This window comes from Scomber japonicus, chromosome 13, assembly GCF_027409825.1.
Source record: "Scomber japonicus isolate fScoJap1 chromosome 13, fScoJap1.pri, whole genome shotgun sequence".
Lineage (NCBI taxonomy): Eukaryota > Metazoa > Chordata > Actinopteri > Scombriformes > Scombridae > Scomber > Scomber japonicus.
This window is the reverse complement of record NC_070590.1, coordinates 8,965,276-8,973,923: the sequence shown is the minus strand read 5'-3', so window position 1 is coordinate 8,973,923 and position 8,648 is coordinate 8,965,276.

The window sequence follows — 8,648 nt, the reverse complement described above, 5'->3', positions numbered from 1 at the left end:
TTCAAAAAGGACACAAAAACCTCATGACTGAGTGTTTGGTGTGTGTTTGCTGAAGGTTATCAAAAGATGTGTTTCCATCTTTTAAAATAATGTTTTGCATTTTTTATTTCATAGCACAGAGTAGAGTAGACGAGAAATATGTCAAGGGAGAGAGAGGTAATACGAGCAGCAAAGTATGCTGACATGTTTGGAGTTTCTAGTGTTTTTACACCCAACACTTCCTCCCTGACCAGGCATTCAGGCTGAAAATAGCACTATGTTAAGACAACGCAAAGGGTTGCATTGGTGAAACATGTGTATTAGATTTTGCTGTACTAAAACATCATACTACTTACACATTTGATTCTCTGCAGTCATTTTTCACAAGACCACAAGAGGTTGTGTCAACATAGGTCATTTTTAGTGTAATTTTTTCCAGTGAGTACAGTGTCAGTGGAACATACATGTATGTTCACCCATGTGGTCACACGCAAGGTTTTGATTAACGTTAACCGAACCGTTACCAGTTAAAACACTGATAGTGAATATTTTGGAGAAACATTTTCACACTTAGTGTTGTGTTTGGACTTGCCCTGAATGTGCGTGTGTGTGTGTGTGTGTGTATACATGTACGTGTTCATCTGTCTGTGACACATAAAGACAAATTAAAAAAGAGAAGGATGAGAGGTGCAGCAGCTGAAGAGAGTTCAGTTAAGAGGAGGGAGGGTCAACAAATTCTTTGATTACTGAACCTTGTCATTCAGATAGCGGAGGGCTAGAACACTTGGAAAAAACACTGAAGGGCAACACAAGACTGAAAACTGAACTCTGGTTTCTGGAAGAGCTTTTTTTTTTCTCTGGCCAGTTGAATCCAATCACAGCCATTAATCACTTCCTTGTCTCAATGTTTACATGGTTCCTAGCCTCATTAGAGGTTTTCGGCCATTACTTGTTTTTGGTCTTGTTGTCATTAGCGCTTAAATGAATGAGTTGATTAATCAACTAATGGCTACTTGCCAACAATTTTGATAATCAATTGATTGTTAGTCCATTACCAAGAACAAATTCCAATCATTGCTTGGATCCCACTAAAATGTGAGTATTTGCTGTTTTCTCTGGTTTACATCATTGATCAACAGTCCAAAGCCAAAGGATAATCAATATTAAACAGAGAAAGCAAGCAAATTGAAGATGTTATTTAATTTGAGAGGCATTATTCAATCAATGAATTAATCAAAACATGATCAACACACTACACATTGATAAACTTTTGCAACAAAGGTATTTATAGTTGCAATATAAGTCCAGATTGACAAATATCTCTTTTACTACAGTATTTTTGAGTTTTATGACGCCTCACTTGGCCTTTCATGTATCGACATTTAAACCCTTCCTCCACTAGGGGTCAGCACTGGAGGTTAAAGCCATGCCAGGCTCCTCTGAAGAGGAACTCCACTGTTGTTAGGCGTGATATACGGCTGCTGCAAACAACCTCTAAGTGCATCTCAAGGTTCATTGAAAGGGTGAATAAGATCTATAACTCTTGTGTGTATGTTGTGTTTCTTATGTGGTGTGTCGGACAGTGACTTTACCGGCTTGTTTAGTTTTAAGGGGGAAAAAAGACTTTATTTATGTCTAAGAAACTACATCTAATTTGCATTGAGCTGCACGTGATATTAGCTTACCACAACTAACATCAATACACCAGTCTCTTTTCTGTATGTTTAAAAACATACAGAAAAACATTAAAAACTACTATAGTTGCTGTATGTTTTGATTAATTTAAAATTAATGAATTAATAATTAAGTCAACTAGCAAATACTTTTGTTGTAAAAATGAGCTCTGTTCTAAATCTTTAAAGTGATCGAAACAGTAATTCCATTCAGAAATGTTTAAATTGTAATCTTCCTGCACAGCTTTTGATCTTTTACAACCTAAAAACTTGGATTTTGACAGTGCCAGTCAATACAATACTACAAATAATTATCTGTATCCTTCCACATTTGGTATTATGATCCGAATAAACACACACAAAAATGATCAGGTTTTTATATTGATTACACCAAATACCTCTAGTTTTGAAGAAAGTTGTGGTACAGAGCTTAACAATTTCTGACTTTTCAACTCTTTTCCTGTTGCCATCTTTGTGTTTACCATGCATAAATCTTTGACGCAAATGAACATCATGCAAATTTTTTTAAAAGTAGCCAATCAAACCAAATCCAATCTTTTTAAACATCCCACGAGATTGCCCAGATATGTTACATCCCTCAGTGACTCCAACAGTTGTAGACAGCTGAGAGAATTAATGTGTGTTACGGTAAGAGTTCAGCCACAGGAATTACCTTCCACAGGCAGCAAGAGTTTAAACTGTCCAGAGCAGCTCTGGGGGTGCTAGAGGTGTGTGTGTGTGTGCGTGTGTGTGTGTGTGTGTGTGTGTGTGTGTGTGTGTGTGGAGGGTATTGGTGGCACTATACAGTCACTGTTGCCTTTTCTCAGTGCTGCTGTTTTGGCATTCATAAGTCAGTCTAAAGTTGAATTTAAGCAGATAAATGGTTTTATTGAGTCAAGACCAAGAAGTTCTATGGAAGTCCCTAACTTTCCCCAAATTTAAATTCATTTAAACATCTTAAATAGAGTAACAGTTAGTATGCATTATTGTGTTAAAATAACATTTAAAAAGGAATATGTTCACGTGTGCCATTATGTTAGTCCTGCCGGAGTCGGGTAATTTGCATTTTGTCATCAGTTTTTTGTTAAGAATCATTCAGAGTGGCAACAATTAGTCATTCAATCAATTAGTTATTAGTTGATCAACATACATTTAATTTGAAACTATTTTCATCACCAATTTTGGTAATTGTTTAAGCAAAAATGACAAACATCCAGTTTCTCAAATGTGAGGATACGAAGATGTTGTGTGTCAGGCATAAGAGTAAACTAATAATCTTTGGATTTTAGATTGTTGATCGGACATCATTGTGGTCTCTACAAAATTATAACAGTCATTTACTAGACATTTTTAGACAAAGAGATCAATCAAGAAAATTATTGGCAGCATAATCGATAATGAAAATAATCAATAGTTGTAGCCCTATTTGTTATAACCAAAATTGAGAGTGTAAGGGAATAGATCATTAGTTGTCTGTCTTCTGGCAGAAAAACCTTTACCTCTGCAACATGATTTGCTGTCAGTTTGTCAGAAATGATTATTTTAATCTTTGGGTTTTGGAAGGATATCAAATGATTTTAACTTTTAAGTTGAAGAAAAGTCAAGAGGAATTGGTGTTAATGTCGTATTTGGGGTGCAAGTCAGTCAAGTCAGTTTTAATTCATAATCCAAAATCTTCATGATGATTATTGACTCAAGTCTGACTCAAGGGCAAATGTGAGTCAAGCCCAAAACCTCTCTCGTGCTTACACTTGGGGAGGCTGCGGCTCAGGAGGTAGAGTGGGTCGTCCACCAAGTACAGGGTTAGCAGTTCAATCCCTGGCTCTTCCTGCCAATGTGTCAAAGTGCCCTTGAGCAACAGTGAACTCCAAGTTGATCCCAACAGTCAGGCCTGTGCCTTGCTTGGCAGCTCTGCCACACATTGGTGTGTGGCATTTGTGTGAATAGGTGTGTGAGAGCCAAAAGTGGTAAAGCTCTTTGTCTGTTAAGGTTAAAAAAAGTGCAGTATATGTCTATTCAAAAACAGTTCACGAAACCATCCTTTCATTGCTTCACAGCAGGGTTAAGAAATGTCTATAGGAGTAGACATATTACCTTTTCAGTAACGTGCATGTTCTACACTCAGCTCTCTGTGATGTTTCGCAGCTCTGTATGCAGCGTTCAGTCACTAACGTTTAAGAAAATGGTTTGTTATTGTTTCCCTCTTAATTTGAAATTTGTCATTTCCTGTAGGCAAAGACGTCCTCCAGCACTAAAATTACTTTTAGACCAATAAAACAAAACCTATAATGTCACAATTAGAGGAGAACTTGAATCTGATGCAGCTTTTTCTGCGTATTTTTACATATGTGGGTTTTCTTTCTTTTTTTTTTGTGCAGTCCTCCCTGACCCACAACACCACTAACTACCCCGACCCCCAACTCCACCTCCACTGCCTCAAACCTAGACTCTTTGTCACCGTGGTGATTGGTAGACTAAACAGCTTGCAATATTCACCAGATCCACAGCCCATTGGATCATTACAAACATTAAGACGAAACAAAAGGAAACAAAACTCGTGTCTCCGCCCCACCCGTGTGTCCCCCTGGCCTCCTCGCACTCTCTATTTTAAGTGCACAATCACATGGACATGCAATCACACACACACACACACACACACACAGACTGAAGCCTATATTCTTAACATTCTTTGGCCAGTAAACAAACGGGCTGGACAGATGCATCACCCCCGGCAGACAGACAGATTCAGAGGGCTGGGAATGTTTACATGGTGCTGTCGCCCTCTGAGGCCTCATCCACAGCCAGCAAGGTCTCAGACAGAGAGGAGAGAAATTCTAAAAGACAATGTTCATCAAGTCATGGACTGGAACGGATACAGCTTCTGATAAGACTAGAGGGAACTACAAGACAACTGTTAAACTTTCACTCTTTTATCACTAATTGCAACATTGTCTTTTTAGTTAAAAAATGTTGATATTTCTGTAAAAAACACCAACTGCACATCTCTGACCAACCCTGTCTTTGCAAAATGATGTTTATATACGACTAAGTTGTAACAGAAAAGAAAATGTGCAAAGTGGCAAATATGTTGATACTGAACATATGAATAAAATGTGCATTGTGCACCTGCATGAATATGATTGGACATTACAGGCCACATGGCTGTGAATGAGCCAATGATTGTGAAGGACGGTGGAAACAGTTCAATAAGGAGAGAAGGTAATAAAATACACATTGAGGTTAGCAACACAGAAAGATTTTTGGCGATTTGACTCCATCAATGTGAAATTTAGGCCGAGATAGGAGATAAGAAAGTATCCCCAACGGTGGGGTTGGAGTCGAGCCAGTAGGCGGCTGATGGAAACCTATGGACAAGTTTCCCTGGATATCATGGAGGCCATGGTGGTGATGGGGAGGAAGTGAGTTGCGCAATAGTAGGTCTGAAAGACCAAATGACAGAATTGCACTGGTATTTAACAAACAGCATCTGGGGACTGATTGGCTCAAGGAATGCGGGCAGAAAGATAATTGGTTAGGTATGGTGATGGAGTTGTGAATATAGAGATTGTGAAGGTAAAATGGAAAGAGAATAGGAGGAAATGTGAGACCTGTTATCATGTGACCAAAGTTCACGTTATGTCACATCACGTTTTGACAGCTGAAAAATGTACGCTCATCACTGTTATTAAGATAACATTAAATTAAGATGATATGTGAAGCTACTGTTCCCAAAAATCAAAAATGAACTTTCACACTCAAATCATGTGGGTTGTTTTGCAAGGTAATGACACACAACTTATTTTGCTGTGTAGGTAGGGGGACATGATGTCTAGACAGTTTTGCTGCCACCCTGTGGATGAGATAAGATAAAGTATCAAGTGATAGATCCCCAGGGTGAAAGTCTACTAGTTAAACTTTCTTTGCCATATCTGATTCATACTTTCAATAAGCACCAAACTTTAACACCTTTACAATTCTGCATAAATGTTCAGGGTCAGTTTGACCTCGAGCAAAGAACGGATTTGTGTGCAGCACTTAGATGAGTCATGTGACTGAATGAGAACCAGCCAGCAGACATTTTGGAGTCCCCACGGTCCTGGATACGAATGAGCTGACCGCATTCTACCGTGACTCCACATCAGTCAAAAAGATATACGCTACTTCCTCCACACTCACACATACACACACACATGCACACACATACACACACACATGCACACACACACAGAAAAAGCCTCCATCCCCGTCTCCATCAGTCAAGTCCTGCGGCCGATGAACTTCCATCGTCTCCAAGGTTGATAACAAGCCTCTTAAGCTTGGCGGCTAATCAAGCTCAAAGGAGGGAGCAAAGGAAAGATAGTGGAGGAGAACAAGAGGTCTGCCTGTGGATGCGGTGATGTCTCTCTCTCTCCTTCTCTTTCCTCTTCATTTTCAATTTTCCCTTATCTTCCTCTCTCCGCAGGGGGAGGCGGAGGGAGGCCTAATAGCCAGCAAAGGGGGGCTGTGGACTCTCCAGAGTCTCTCTCTACATACCAGTCATTTACTTTAACTGGAGACGAGAAAAAAAAGAAGAGAAATGTCTTGATAAATCATCCAGGGTCACACGGCTTCCATGTTTCCCCCGAGTTACGGAGATAGGCAGCAAAGAAAGAAAAATGAAAGAAGGAAAACCCAACAACGTCTGTCTCCTCTTTGATGTGTGTCCCATCAGACAAACAACATGAAGCTGAAATAAACAGAAACAAGTGGCTGCTGCGGTTTGCACTCAGATTCAACTCTTTCACTTCCGTTCACTTCCTCTACTTGCTCTAATGAGTTATGCTTAACTCGGAAATATGGGCTTGGATTAATTTAGCTACTGATACAATAAACAAGATCTATCTACCTTGTTCATATGTTTGTAGTCTTATACAACTGGCTTTTCATAAATTTAGGTCAGTCTTTTCTGTGATAACCCAATTCATATGTCTGCATCTGAAAATGATGAATTCAATCATTGCTGAAGATATTTAATCCTTTTTTGTCTAACCAATGACTGAGGGGTTTTTTTGTGTTTTTTTTTTTTTGCTGCTGGTATATCTCTCTCAAAGCTTTCCGTGTCTTATATTTTTCTTATTCTTTCACAATGCTTTGTATTCTGACATTTCATTCATTTATTTTATATGTTTTTATATTTAAGTAAATGTTTTCATAATGGAGCTGAATCAACTTGAAAACTTTCAACCAAAGCTGGTAAAAGTTAAACACACAGTCTATGTAGAAACACACTGAACAAATATGATATAATGACAGTCCAGTAATAAAGGACATTAATAATTTCATAAACATCACAAGGATGCCACGGACACATGAAGCTTACACACATATCTAAAAGAACAAAGCCAATATTACACTTCGCATATGGCACACAGACATTATACACTACATAGACAATAATGGACAGCGCAAGATGAAAATACATCACATATGGTAAAAATACCATTGGTTGTTAAGTCTCTCTCTTAAATCTTAAGAGGATATCCCATGCACATTTCAAGGTCTATGGTTATATTTATATTATGGTGCTTCACTGAAATATCTTTGCATAATTTACAGTAAATTAAACAAAAAACAAAACAATCTTATCTCATACTGACCCTTTATATTGCCTGTTAGCTCAGCCTCAATTTGAAAAAGGCCATTTTAGCTCCTGTTTCTTTAAGGCCCCCCTCATAATGAGCCCACTCTGTTGTGACTGGCCAGCTTCAGGAGGCTTCCACCAGCTCCGGAGGCTGCGTAGAACAAACAGTAGTATTCTGATGTAATTCCTTTTTCTCTTTCTTTACTCGAAATATAAAGTTTTCAAATATATCCATAAACGTTCAATCTTGAATCTGATCCAAAAAATGTGTGTGGAAAAAATGAGCAACCCGTGGAACAAACTTGGCAACAAAGGGGATGGGAGGGATGGCCGTTTGTGGGCATGCATGAACAATCTTACGTTCAGAGGAAATAGAAGTAACATTAAAAACTGAAGGCGGCATTTTTACATATGTTCACCTCAAGTTTTGAAACCTATATAGACTATATTTAATATTGTAAAGGTACTTTATTTGTAACACATACAATTGTACAGTGAATACTATAATTATATAACAGTATTTAAATCACAGAAAACTATATTTAATCCCTTCAATTAGACCATTGCAATGAGTTTTTGGGATGTTGTCCACATTGAACCATTCTGCACCTCGTAATTTACGCCCAAGAATGACATTCAGTGCTGGTTCAGGAAGCATTGTGTATATTGCAAGATTTAGAACGAGGGTGTGGAGGGGAATTCATGAAGGAAACATAATTTACATCCTGTCACAGATCTGCAGGTAACCTTTAAATTAACTGAAGTCACCTAACCCTGGCCATACATCAATCATAATTTATTTGCCATAACCACAATTTCCTTAAGTAACCATAACATAGATTTCATGTGCAGATATTATAGATCAGAAGAATTTTAGGTTTACACTGGATGATGAAAAAACAGTCAGAGCCTAATGCACGTTTTGTAGAATTACCCAATATTGACATTCTTTTCTGTCTAAAGGGTTTTCCAAATTTTTCCAAAAACATTCCTAAAACAAAGGGTCTTATCTAAGAACATTTTTATGTGCTTAACCTAAAACTCTCTTAAATGACCGAACCTCATTCACTCCTACAGTACGTGCACCGGAAGAAGGAATCTGTTCTTTTATGAGGCTCTGTGTCTTTAATCTCTCCAAAAACACACAAACCATTGAGTGGGCATAAAGTGCAAGTGTGGAAATTATTGAATGGTTTGTTTGATTTATCAAGCCTCTGCAATTTCATAATCCTAAGATGCCATGCTGACACTTAAGACAGTCATGCATGAGAAAGACTGGTTATTCATTGTTACTGTGAAAACATGACTTTTCTGTTTAGAAATCGTAGCTGCATGAGGTGCAGAAGGGAAGAGCATGACAAAAGACATTGTTTTTT